At 56.1% G+C, this 13548-nt stretch overlaps 1 protein-coding gene across 1 annotated transcript in view; it reads right to left on the minus strand.

The window, feature by feature from the left end:
- Positions 1-13548, minus strand: part of BCR (BCR activator of RhoGEF and GTPase) — a 129387-nt gene that overhangs the window by 99194 nt on the left and 16645 nt on the right. The gene's annotated exons all lie outside the window — the stretch shown is intronic.

Consider the following 13548-nt stretch of genomic DNA (forward strand, 5'->3'; position numbering starts at 1 on the left):
CTTGTGACACCAGCGTCTCATCTCAAGAGCACTGGTTCAAGTCCCAGCCATTCCACTTCCAATCCAGCTCTCTTCTAATGTGCCTGGCAAAGCAGAAGATGGCCCAAGAGCTTGGGCGTCTGCCATGCACAGGCGAAACCCACATAGAGTTCCTGGCTCCTGGCTTCAGCCTGGCCCAGCCCCAGCCATCGCAGCCATTTAGGGAGTAAACCAGCAGATGGAAGACCTCTCTTTCTGTCACTCTCTCTGTATCTCTTTCAAAGAAACAAACATAAATCTTGAAGCAAATGAACAAAAAAAGTGTTCAAAAACAAAGTCCCTGTTTTTGGAAATGGGCACCGTGGACTTTTCCAATTCAGATGGAAAAAGGCAGCTTCTCTTCTTCCACTGTGGCTTCTTCAAAACAAAAAAATACAAAAGTAAACCCAAACACGCAGCCAGCCGATGCAGCGGTCAGCATCCTCTCCCACCGTCTGTCATAACAGCGCCTAAGATAACAGCACTGAGACGGGGATAACGGTGCTACTGCGCGCTCTCTGTGCACCAGCGGCCATGCGCAGTGATCTGCAGGGCACATCCCTGACTGGGGACCGCTTGGTCATCCCACCCACCCTCAGGCATGCATTTTCCCCGGAGTCTCCACCTCATTCACCGTGGGCTCTGCTATCTCTGCCTCTCGTGGGGCTGTAACTGGAAGTGCTGCCTTCCCTCACCCTGGTGCATCCACTGATAAGCCGACCTCGTCCTGGGGGGAGTCGTGGGAGGAATACAATGTGCAGAGTGCAGGCTGGGACCCGGCTCTGCCTTCCTAGGAGGGACCTGGGCCCAAATGTCCCACAAGGAGGGAGCTCTCTGCCTCTCGGCCCAGCCTCCGCCTCCTCTACACTCAGGTCCCCCCGGGTCAGGAACATGAGTCAGCACTGCTTGGCCAGCACCCACTCTGGCAGGCTGAACCCTGGACGTTCCCAGCGCTGATGGCCGTGTCCGGGACTGCGAGTGTCCACAGGAGGATGCAGGCTGCTCGGCAAAGCAGAGGGGTCAGCTGCGTCCTCTCGGAGACAGTGCCAGGGGACAGCCAGGAGGACAGAACCAGATAAGGAAGGTTCTGGTGGGCCCTCCCCAGGACGGCATGCTGTGGGGGAAGCCCCAAAGCTGCCCAAATCAGACAGCGTTCGTGGCACTGCCTGTCCTCGCCCTGCTGTGAGATCGGCAATGTCCCAGCGGCGGAGAGAAAAGCCAGCTGGGCCCTAGCGTCTCCAAGTCCTCTGCAGACAAGACATTGATTTATGACCAAATAATTCATCCCCTGGCCCGGGTAATACTGGGAACAGGGCGAGCAGCTTCCAGCTGCCATAGCTCTTGGCCAGAGAGCAGGTGCATCTATTTCCCTCTCCAACGGGGCGAACAAGCCCAGTGCCAGTCATAGGCACCCTCTCTGCCAGTACAAGAGCGGGCTGTCCACGGAGGTCACGCATGCTGAGATACACGGAGCAATGCTCACAGCGGGCACACGCATGGAGGTCTGGCCGGCTGTGCCATTCTAGAAGCTGCCGGCATTCTCTCCCCTGGATAGGCTGAAACAGAGGCCAGCCCAGGCCTCCCAGAGCCCAGCGGGGGCGAAGTCCAGGGCCTCTAGGTTTTCTGCATCCACACAGCAACAACTATAACAGGTTTCTGGAAAGCTGGAGTGCTGTCTGCTGCGGCCCTGGGCTCCTGGGCAAAAACCAGACGCCACAGTGGTTCCAGGGACAACTTGGGCCCAGGCTCAAGGGGGAACTGAGGACGGGGGCCACCGGAAGGCAGGGGCCAAAGGACGCCACGTGCATGATGGAAAAAAAGCACACTGGTGAGTGCCAGCAGTGAGGAGGAGAAGTGAATGGGGAGAGACCACCAGTGAGCGTGGATTTTCTTTTGGGGGTGATGACAATGTTCTAGAATCGGAGATCGGTGACAGTCGCACAACTGTGACCACGCTAGAAGCCGCTAAGCGGCGCACTTCAAATGGGTGAACTACACAGCAATATCAAGTCATGGCTCCAGACAGAGGTCAGAACGGAGCAGTCAGGGAGAGGACAGCACTGACCCATCCCTGGGACACAGGACTCCCTGGTTACTATGAAGAAGAACGAGCGAGCGGTACGCCCAACAGCTTGGAACATTAAGTGCGTGATCTATGTGAAGGAAGCAGGATCCAAAAGGCTACGAGCCGGACGCTTCCATTTATGTAATGTCCAGGAAAAGACAGACTCATGGGAGAGAAAGCATGTCAGTGGCCACCCGGGGCCCACGGGGGTGGGTGCTCCTGGGGCATGGATGACCATCGGGTACTGTGATTAGGGAGCTGGATCAGAAGCGAAGTGGCCAGAACTTGAACTGGCACCTGGATACGTGGTGTGGGTGTCCCAAGTTTAAGGCTCTGCACAAAGGTGGTTTCCAGGGGCTGAAGGGTAGGGGAATGGGGAGTCAGCGTCAAACGGGTCCAGAGTTTCAGCTCTGCGAGATGGAAGAGCTCTGGACACAGACGGCAGAGACGACTGTGCAACACAAGGACGTCTCCGCACTGAGCTGTGTATTTAAAAATGGTCAAGGAGCCAGTGCTGCGGCACAGTGGGTAAAGCCGTCATCTGCAGTGCTGGCGTCCCATATGGGCGCCGGTTTGTGTCCCAGCTGCTCCACTTACGATCCAGCTCCCTGCTATGGCCTGGAGAAACAGTGGAAGATGGCCCAAGTCCTTGGGCTCCTGCCCCGCGTGGGACACCCGGAGGAAGCTCCTGGCTTCGTATCGGCACAGCTCTGACCATTGAGGCCATTTGGGGAGTGAAACTGCGGATGGAAGCTCTCTCTTTCTCTCTCTGCCTCTCCTTCTCTCTTGTGTAACTCTGACTTTCAAATAAATAAATCTTTTTTTTTTTTAAATAAAATAATGGTCAAGATGGTTAAGTTTTGTGCTAGGTATATTTTAACACAATTAAATAAAACAAACAAAAAGCCCCAACGATGCTTTCCCACAGTCCTGAGTGTGTGTGTGCGTGCTGTGGACCCTGGCATCATAGTCAAAGACTTGAGCCATTACTGCTGCCTCCGGTCTGCACTGGTGGGAACCTGGAGTCAGGAGCTGCAGCCAGGGATCACGCTGGGGCACTCCAATATGAGACACAGGCATCTTAACCAGCACTCAAACCGCCAGGCCAAACGTCCACCCGTGCTTCCAAGATGAACCAGTGGCCAGCCTTGTTCCAGGGCCTGAATATTCATCACCGTGATGCAGCAGGAGAAAAGGGGGAGGAGGAGGAGGAGTGGGAGAGCAGGTGCCACCCCCACCCCGGCTTCTCCACCTCCAGCCACTTCCTTGAGGAAAGAGTCCTCCCGGGGACAAGGAAGACCGACCCCACCTGCCCCACAGGTTCCAGGGAGAAGCCTGTCAGGCTCCCAGACAGATGGGGACACCCACTCACGGCACTGTCCCCTCTTGCACAATCACTCGGGAGGCGGCTCGCTGCGGGACACGGGTCGGCAAGCTCCAGCCCACTGCCACCTGCTCTCGTGGGACCGTGGGCTCCACGTCCACAGAGGGAACAACCACAGATGGAGAATACTCGAGATCCCTACTGGACACATATGGGCTTTTTTTTGTTCCCATTATTCCCTAAACCACACAGTATGGTGGGCATTTACACAGCACTGACACTGCTTTAGGTCTTATAAGTATCCTACAGATGACCTGAAGCATACAGGAGGATGTGTATACTTACATGCAAATACTACGTCAGCACTATCCAAGGAGGGTCCTTGAACCAGTCGGCCATGGATACCGAGGGACAACTGTTCCCACACAGCAGCCTGGACCCTGCCTCTTGGCCACCAAGACGAAATTAGCTACTGACTGGCCCTTTAAGAAAATGTGGCCAATCCCGACACTGCACAGCCAAGAGCAGAGACTCAAATAAAACCTCCCCAACCCCCATTCAAATCCAGCTTCTATCGTGGGGGCTTCTTAACGTGGGGGCTTCTTAACGCTTCCTAAGAGAGCTGCAGCCACAATGCTCCCTGCAGGGAGTGGAGGAGATGGGGCCCATCAGCAGCAGAGAGCCACATTCAAGTGCAACATTCCAGGAAAGGCTGGGCCCTCCCTCTCCTCTCCACCCCCCCCCCCCCACCATAGGACTGTCAGAGAAGGAACACAGGCGAATTCAGACAGAGGGGTTCCCGGAGGTCAAGTGCACCTCAAGCCAAGCCTGTCCCACAGAACATTCTGGAGGGAAGGACGGGCTTCCATGGAGGCACGCGCACCCCACAGAGCACCGGCATTCAGCCTGCCCCCTTCCTGTCCTCCTCCCGACTGACCAGGCCCTCCCAAGGCCTCGCCAGCTCTCCAGCTGGCACTGAGAACACTCAGAGAAGCGTAACGGGGACCAGACGGGCAGCTTCCTCTGCAGGAAGCGAGGCCTGGATTCTGATCCCAGGTGGGGCCGGTGCTGAGGCCAGCAGGCTGTCGGAGGGGCTGGGTCATCATCTGTGACGGCCGTAAACAGCGGCCTCAGAGCACCCAAGGCATGGAAACACCGGGCAGCCGGGCAGCCGAGCCCTGCTCATCTCAGTGCTGGCCTGAGCACAGCATCCCAGCCACGCAGGGCTGTCCTGTGACTGGCAAGGCCCCAGCTGGCACTACCAGGCCTCCCACTGCCAGCCACCTGCTTGGACGCCATCACCTGCACCCTGGCAGACACCCGCAAGGGGCCTCCACCCCCTCCCACGCTGCTGACTGGGCCTCCTGCTGCTGCCCACACTCGACTGCAGACACCCGTCCTAGCCCTCAGACTGGCTGCTGGGCAGTCGGTGGCCGATCAGGCAATAGGCACGAGCTGCCCCTCCCCCACCTTGGGCTCTGCAGACCTGCACCACCACAGGAAGCTCTGGGGCACCTGCCAACGGGGGGTGGGGTGGGGGGCCCTCCAAGTAACCTGCTGGGAACTCAGAGCCACGGGACTCTTCACTTCTAGTCGGGATCACAAATAATTTAAAGGCAGCTCCAAGACGCAGACGCTCAGCTTCCTCACCGACAGACAGGAACCCAGAGACCCAGAGGCCCGAGGAGTTTGAGTGACGGCCAGTACTGCTGAGCCCGAGAAGCGGCAAGTGTGAGTCCCGCCTCTTTAAGGCACTCCCAAAGACAAGAAAGTGTGACTTCCACTGCAGGCGGGGCTGGTCCAGGCTGCAGACCTGCGCCCTTCCTTCTCCTCTCCCCGCCATCCACGCCCGGGATTCCGGGCTGCTCTCCCCTGGCTACGCTCCGACACCCGACCGACAGTCCATCCCTGCTTGAAGTCAACATGCACGGGGCGGCGTCTGGGCTGACCGGCGCCCTGGTCCACCTCTGCCAGCCACCTGCAGCCACAGAGCCCCACGCCAGCCCCTCTCCCTCTGGGAAAGCCCTTCTCCACCCCGGCCTTCTGCTCCCTTGGAGCTTTAGGGAAAATCCAGCTGGAACTCCATGAGCCAGGACTCCCTGGACAACCCTACTGAGCAGACCTGACCCCAAGGCCAGGATGCACACACAGCAAGGAAACCAGAAGGCTTTTTCAGATCCAGTTTCAAGCCGTCCAGGGCAACAAGAAACTGACGGGTTTCCCGATAAACAAGAGGATCATGGGGTTCTTTCACTCTCAAAGGCCACGGAGCTGATAAAGAACTAAGTGTCCCCTAGCCACTGGCCACAGCGAGACCTCAGCCTAGGGAGGTTCCCAATCCAGGACTGGCTGTTTTTGTAGGTCACCAAGGAAATCAGGTGGGGCCCAGCCAAGGACAGACGGCCCTGACCGAAAGATACCTTAACCTCAAATTCTGTTTCGTTGGCTGAAAACCCCATACCATGACTTTGAAATTCTGGAAGGTGAGGCCCCATCCACTTGGCCTTCTTGTCACCGGACGGAAGTGTTTTAATAAAATCCTGCAGTGCCAGTGCTGGGGCACAGCAGGTTAGGCAGCTGCCTGCGATGCCAGCATCCCAAAAGAGCACGGCTTCGAGATCCCACTGTTCCTCTTCTGATCCAGCTTCCTGGCCATGTGCCTTGGAAAGAAAGCAGCAGAGGATGGCCCAAGTACTGGGGCCCCTGCCGCCCACGTGGGAGACCCGGACGAAGCTCCAGGCTGCTGCTTTCAGCCTATCTAGCCCTGGCTGGCTGTTGCGGGCATTTGGGGAGTGAACCAGAGGACAGATGATCTCTCTCTGTCTCTGTTTCTTCCTAACTGTGCCTTTCAAATAAAAAGTCTTTTTTTTTTTTAATTTTTTTTTCTTTTGACAGGCAGAGTGGATAGTGAGAGAGAGAGACAGAGAGAAAGGTCTTCCTTTGCTGTTGGTTCACCCTCCAATGGCCGCTGTGGCCGGCGGGCTGCGGCCGGCGCACCGCGCTGATCCGATGGCAGGAGCCAGGAGCCAGGTGCTTTTCCTGGTCTCCATGGGGTGCAGGGCCCAAGCACCTGGGCCATCCTCCACTGCACTCCCTGGCCACAGCAGAGAGCTGGCCTGGAAGAGGGGCAACCGGGGCAGAATCCGGCGCCTCAACCGGGACTAGAACCCGGTGTGCCGGTGCTGCAGGCAGAGGATTAGCCTATCGAGCCGCGGCGCCGGCCAAAAATCTTAAAATAAAATTAAAATCCTGCAAGAAAAAAAAAAAAAACAAAGGCAAGGGAGACATCACAGTAAGGGAAAATTAATCTGGAAATCAAGGATAAACTCAAGCAGCACCTCTGGATGGGCCCTGGACAGCAGTGACTCAGGAAACAAACTGAGAGATGCCAGCCCTGTCTGGGCACAATCAGAAATCTGAACAGAAACCCATACGGGAAGATGCTCACTGCCTGAACTGTTCACTTAAAAACGGTTGAGACAGAGTTGGTGTCGTGGTGCAGTGTGTTAAGCCACCAGCTACAACGCTGGAAAGTTCTGGAAAAGGGAGAGGGTGGCTGCCCACCAATGGGATGGGCTTATTGATACCCAGGATGTAGACTAGAAAATGGCCACAATGGGAAACTGTTTGTCATGTATATTTTATCACACTTAATAATTCAGGAGGGGCTGGCATCGTAGTGCAGCAGAGGTAAAGCTGCCACTCGGGATGCCGGCATCCCTTATGAGCGCCAGCTCTCAGCTGTGGCCTGGGAAGGCAGTGGAGGATGGCCCAGGTCCTTGGGCCCCTGCACCTGCACGGGAGACCCGGAGGAGGCTCCTAGCTCCTGCCTGTGGATTGGCGCAGCTCCAGCTGTTGTAGCCAACTGGGGAGTGAACCAGTGGATGGAGGACCTCTCTCTCTCTCTCTCTCTCTCTCTGCCTCCTTCTCTGTGTAGCTCTGACTTTCAAATAAATAAATAAATCCTAAAAAATATCATAATGTAATAAACCAGAAACTGCTGGATTACACACTTTAAACAGGCAAATTGTATGCTATGTGAGTTAGAACTGGAGGAAGCTGTTAACCAAAAAAAGATGCTGACTGAATCATTGTAATATCCAACAACATACAGCAAGGGCTCTGAATGTCCAACAAAACTCTTGAAACCATAGCTCTGTTACAAAGAAATAATGCAGTCTTTTTTTTTTAAGATTTATTTATTATTTATTTGAAAGTCAAGAATTACAGAGAGAGAGGAGAGGCAGAGAGAGACAGAGAGGTCTTCCACCCACTGGTTCATTCTCCAGTTGGCTACAACGGCCAGAGCTGTGCTGATCCGAAGCTAGAAGCCAGGAACTTCCTCCGGGTCTCCTACGTGGATGCAGGGGCCCAAGGACTTGGGCCATCTTCCACTGCTTTCCCAGGCCACAGCAGAGAACTGGATCAGAAGTGGAGCAGCCGGGACACAAACCAGTGCCCATATAGGATGCCAGCACTGCAGGCAGCGGCTTCACCCGCTATGCCACAGCACTGGCCCCATAGAGCAATAACGTGGTCCTTTAAAAACAATGTTTACAGGGGCTGGCATTGTGGCATAGTTGGTTAAGCCACCACTTGCATCCCATATGGGCTCTGGGTTCAAGTCCAGAGTGCTCCACTTCTGACCCAGCTCCTTTGCTAATGCATGTCAGAAAGTAGCAAAAGATGGCACAAATGCATGGGTCCCTGCTACCCAAGTGGGAAACCCGAATGAAGCTCCTGGCTCCAGCCTGGCCCAGCCCCAGCCATTGTGGCCAACTGGGGAGTGAACCAGGGGGTGGAAGATAGCTCTCTCTCTCTCCCCCTAACTCTGCCTATCAAAAAAAAAAAAAAATCTAAAATAAATAAATGTTTACAAAACATTTACCAGCACAAGAAAATGCTCACATTAATCGACAAAGGCAAGACACCCAACTCCCCAGCAAGATCTCAGCTCTGTAAAATAATTTGACATGACTAAGTATGAAGGCAGGAAGAAAGAAAATTAAATTCTCTTTAACACTGAGCAGAAACCTGTCTCCCGGAAGCTTTGAGCCATTAATGACACTCTGGCCTCCCAGATGTGACCCCAAAGAAATCCACTTGCTCCTCTTTGCCAGCCCCCCTCAAAGTCATGGCCAGTGTCTGCAGATTCCAGAAGCTGAGGGGTTGGAACCCTGGCCACGGAGCACCATCACCCATGGAGCCTTTCAAAGACCCCTTCCTGGGAGGAGAAATGCCAACAACCCTGTGCAACTGCCTATGCAGAGGGCCTGACTCCAGAACCGGAAGGTGGGAGGGGGGCAGCTGACAGCCAGCAAGACAATGGGGACCTTAGTCCTACAACCCCCGGGAACTGGGACTCTGCCAGCAACCTGAAGGAGCCTGGGAGAGGACCACACACTCAGATGGAACACAGCCCCAGCTGATATCCTGACTGCAGCCTCGCGAGACTCTGAGCAGTGTGGATCCTGCGGACCCCATGCCCAGAAACTCAGACATTAAGAAAGCAAAGCAGAGGGGCTGGAGTCGTGGCGTAAGGGGTAAATCTGCAGCCGGCATCCCATAGGGGTGCAAGTTCGAGACCCCACTGCTCTGTTTTCTATCCATCTCTCTGCTGTGGCCTGGGAAAGCAGTAGAAGATGGCCTAAGTGCCTGGGCCCCTGCACCCACACGGGAGACCAGGAAGAAGCTCCTGGCTCCTGGGTTCTGATTGGCCCAGCTCCAGCCATTGCAGCCAATTGAGGAGTGAATCATCAGATGGAAGACCTCTCTCTCTCTCTCTCTCTCTCTCTCTCTCTCTCTGCCTCATCTGTCACAGCAGCGCAGGTCGCAACATGGGATGCCTGGTTCAAGTGCTGGCTACCCCACTTCCCCATCAGCTTCCGGGGAGGCAGCACGTGACGGCTGAAGCACCTGAGTCCCTGCCATCCGTGTGGCAGACCCGGATGGAGCTCCAGGCTTCCGACTTCAGCCTGCCTTGTTGCAGGCATTTGGAACGTGAGCCAAGAGAAATCTCTCAGCAGAGCATCCCTTTCAAATAAAATGAACATAAACAGAGAAATAAATAAAAGGCCCCCTGGCAGCTACAAACTGAAAGGGGCTCAGGAAAGGACGGGACACAAGTCCCGAGCCACCTGCTCGGGGCCACACGCCGGGAGGGAGCCCGAGTGTGGGGCCGGCATGGGTGTCTGGGACACTCCCCATGAGGAAGCCCTGCTTCAGCCTTTGATGTCCACGGCCCTGTTTACAGCCACACCCTGTCCTGACGGATCTTAAAATGCAACAGAGGCCAAGTGACTCTTGCTCCCCCGGGAGCAACGCCGCTAATTCACATCGCTTGAAGGAGCTCACGGAGGAAAAAGAAAAGGAAAATCCATTCTCTGTTTCCCCTCTGCCCTCATGCAGGCAAATGGGCAGGGCGCGCCAGTTCCAGCACCCACGCACCCCAAAAGCCAACTAGAAAGGTTTCCACCTCCAGAAGATGGGAGCAGGCCCCTTGCTGGCTTCCTTGGGGGCTCAGCTGCCCAGCCCACGGCAGCAGACACGGGGCTTCCGGAGTAGCCAGAACAAAGCAGCACTCCCAGACAGGCCAAGTCGCAACCCATGAACCTTGCGGAAGTTCCTAGCCGGAGTCTCTGGAACCTGAGACTGCAGACGTAGCAGGATAAACAAACAAACAGCCACAGGGCTGGGGAAGAGGCCAGGCCTATGGCGTAGCATTTAAGGCACCTGAGACCCACGTCAGAGCGCCTGGGTTTGAGACTGGCTCCAGGCTCCACACTTCCTGCTCACGTGGATCCTGGGAGGCTGCAGTGACGGCTTGGGTACTTAAGTTGCTGATACCCACATGGGAGCCCTGAATTGTGTTCTCGCCTCTCTGCTTTGCCCCGATCCAGTCCCAGCCTTTTGAGGGGAGTGAACCAGTAGAAGGAGAGCTCTGTTTCCCTGTGTTTCTCAAATTAAAAAACAAACAAACAAAAACACCACAAAACAAAATATAAAGAGCCAGGAAGCCAGAGGCACATAGTGTGGGGAACCAGGTCACCAAGGCACTGCTTTCGGCTGGCTCCTCCACAGAGAGGAGCCTACCACGGTCGCTGCCACCATCTGGCCACGGAGTAAGCCATGGGAGAGGGAACCACACTTAACGTCCATCATATCCTTTATCCGTCAGGGCCAACAGTCCCTGGCCAGCTGCTTGGAGACGAGGGCGGGCCCATGCTACGGCTCCAGGATGAGATGCCACTCAACACAGGATGTAGCCCTGAGCCCAGACCCTCACTATAATACCACAGCACCCAGCGCAGAGCTCAGCACCACGTTCTGCTCCACGCTAGAGGCCATCTGCCCACAACCACCTTCTCAACCCCCTTGGCCGCAGTAGCCTTGGCCTTGGCCATGCCAGCCACAGGGCAGTCCCACCCCCACTCCCACACCTGCTTTCCGACCTCACTGACAGCTCCCGCACCAGACCCCTGAAGAGCCACACCGCTCCAAGCACTGTCCAGCGGTAACCCAGCCACTCTCCCCAGGGTCTGCCGCCTCCCCCACAGGACCCCTCAATCAGCTGCCCCCAGCCCTCACTTGACCACCTCCCTGTCTTCGAGGGACTCTGTCGCACTGGTCACCTCCTTGGTGTGTCGACAGGCACGTGGCCCCTCACTGCAGCCCTGCCCCCTGGAACAGCAGAGGCCCCACCAGTGGACACATGGGAACACTCAGGCCCCAGTCCTAAGCCGCTGACCACACACACATCCTCCTCTCCTGCCAGCTGCTCAAATCCTGGCCACAACAGTCCACAGGTGCAGCCCCCATGTCTTCTTCACCCACTCGCGGCCGGCCTCGGCCCCTTCCTCCGTGACCTCTGGGTGCTCACTTCCCTTGTGCGGCATCAACTCCCAGCTCACCGCCAGCTCCGTCTCCCTCTCGTGTGGCCCTGCAGGGCACCTGGCTTGCTGAGGGCCTCACCTTCCTGCCCTTTGCCTTCAGCCCTCTTTCCCCAAAACCCACTCTGGGACCCTGCAGCACAGCCGAGCCATGCCCAGGCCCAGCCTCACCCCCTCCTCACAGACGGCTCATCCTCCTGGTCCTCTCTCTCCAGCCATCCTCCTCCTCGGACCCCTGACTCCCCTTGGACCACCTCACACGCAACTGCCAGATTCACCTTCCCAAGGCAAAAGCTGCGACACCACCCCCTCTGTCACTCAACAACCTTCAGTGGCTCCCTATTGCCATTAAAAGTACACCTCACTCAGCCTGACTTCTGAGTCCCACGTGGTATGACCCAAACCCTCCTACCCAGTCCTCACTGCCCCTGAACCCACATTTCATACCAATCCTCCAACCAAACGCTCCTGCTGTCTCCTGAGCAGGGTGAACGCCTCCCAGCCTGTGAGCTCTTGTCCATCCTGGTCCCTCTGCCTGGAACACCCTCCCCTCCACACCCTCTGCCCCCCGGAAACAGGACAGACAGGAGACTTCCCTCCTACACCCCACAGCATGGCACCTATCTCTCCCAGGGCCTCCGATCCACACTACAGCATGGTTACATGAGGCACCTGCTTGGCCCTGGTCCCACCTGGTCCCCAAGTGCCTCGGCCCCTAGTTAAAGCTGAAGTCTGAACCACCTCTTCTCTCCCAGTGCATCAGGAGGAAACACCCCCTGAAGAACAGATCATTGCTCTTCCATCAACTCTGTCTCTTAAAACACACAGAGCAGGGGCGGGCACTGTGGTGTCGTGAGTTAAGCCTGCACTGCCGGCATCCCATGTGGGTACTGGTTCAAGTTCCGGCTGTTCCACTTGGGATGCAGCTCCCTGCTAATGCGCCTGGGAAAGCAGCAGAAGATGGCCCAGGTGCTCGGGCCCCAGCACCCATGTGGAAGACCCAGAAGAAACTCCTGGCTCCTGGCTTCAGACTGGCACAGCTCCGGCCATTGTGGCCATTTAGGGAGTGAACAGTGGATGAAAGATCTCTCTCTCTCTCCCCCTTCTCCCTCTAACTCTGTCTTTCAAATAAATAAAATAAACTTTAAACACACACATATACACACACACACACACACACAGAGGTGGGTGTTGTGCAGTGGTTAAGCTGCTGCTTGGGATACCTGCATCCCATACTGGAGTATCTGGTTCGTGTCCTAGCTACACCGCTTCCCATCTAGCTTCTGGCTAGTGCACCCAGGGGGTACTGAGGCCCCTGCCAGCCATACAAGAGGCCCAGATGGAGTTCCCAGCTGCTGCAGGTATTCGCAGAGTGAACCAGGGATGGGAGCTCTCGCTCGCTCGCTCTCTAACTCTGCCTCTATCTTTTAAATAAATAAATAAATAAATCTTTTAAAAAAAGAAAGCACTGAATACTTAACACCACTGAATTGGCCACTTACAAATGGTTAAGATGGTAAATTCTGTGTAATATGCAATCAATCCATCACTGTTTTGAACAAACTGCAAAGAAGGTGACAAAGGAGAGATCCTGAGGCAACTTAGGACGCAGGTGGGGAGCAGCTGGGCTCACCAGCCTCGCCCTCCCACTCTCCTGGAGGCATGAAGGGGATTTTAAGCCAAAGACACCTGTCAAGTACAGGTATAGGGGCCACAGCTCCAAGCACAGACAGAGGTATTTCCCACCCGTGTCTTAAGTGGGGGGTGGAGTGGGCCACTCTCGGAAGCTGACGTTCACGGATGAGTCAGGGTCTTCAACTCCGAGGCCGAGGATCTGGGCACACACAGAGCCCGGCTGCACACGCCCACAGGGTGAATCTGCCGCGCTCCCCAGTGAGGGGGACGTACAAGGTCACGGCACAAGCTCATCCAGCCCGCCAAATGACCGCTGTGAGTCCAGTGCGACTCAGAGCGGACAGGGAAGTGGACATGGGCGTCGGCAGGCCCACCCTCCACCTCCCGGGCTCTCACCAATGGTGCATGTGGATCCGCTCGTGAAACTGGGAAGGAGCTCAGGTCCAGGATGATCCTATCCACTCAACCACGGGAGATGTCTGAGCCTGGAGACGCCCTGACCCCTTCGCCTAAAAACTCTGAAACCTGCAGCCGCAGGGGCCCCACCGGCCCCCTCCACTGGACCCCGGTGAAGAAGCCATGTTTGCAAGACACAGCTCAGCCTTGTTGGGGCTCAC

The sequence above is a fragment of the Oryctolagus cuniculus genome, chromosome 21, assembly GCF_964237555.1.
Source record: "Oryctolagus cuniculus chromosome 21, mOryCun1.1, whole genome shotgun sequence".
NCBI classification, from domain to species: Eukaryota; Metazoa; Chordata; class Mammalia; order Lagomorpha; family Leporidae; genus Oryctolagus; species Oryctolagus cuniculus.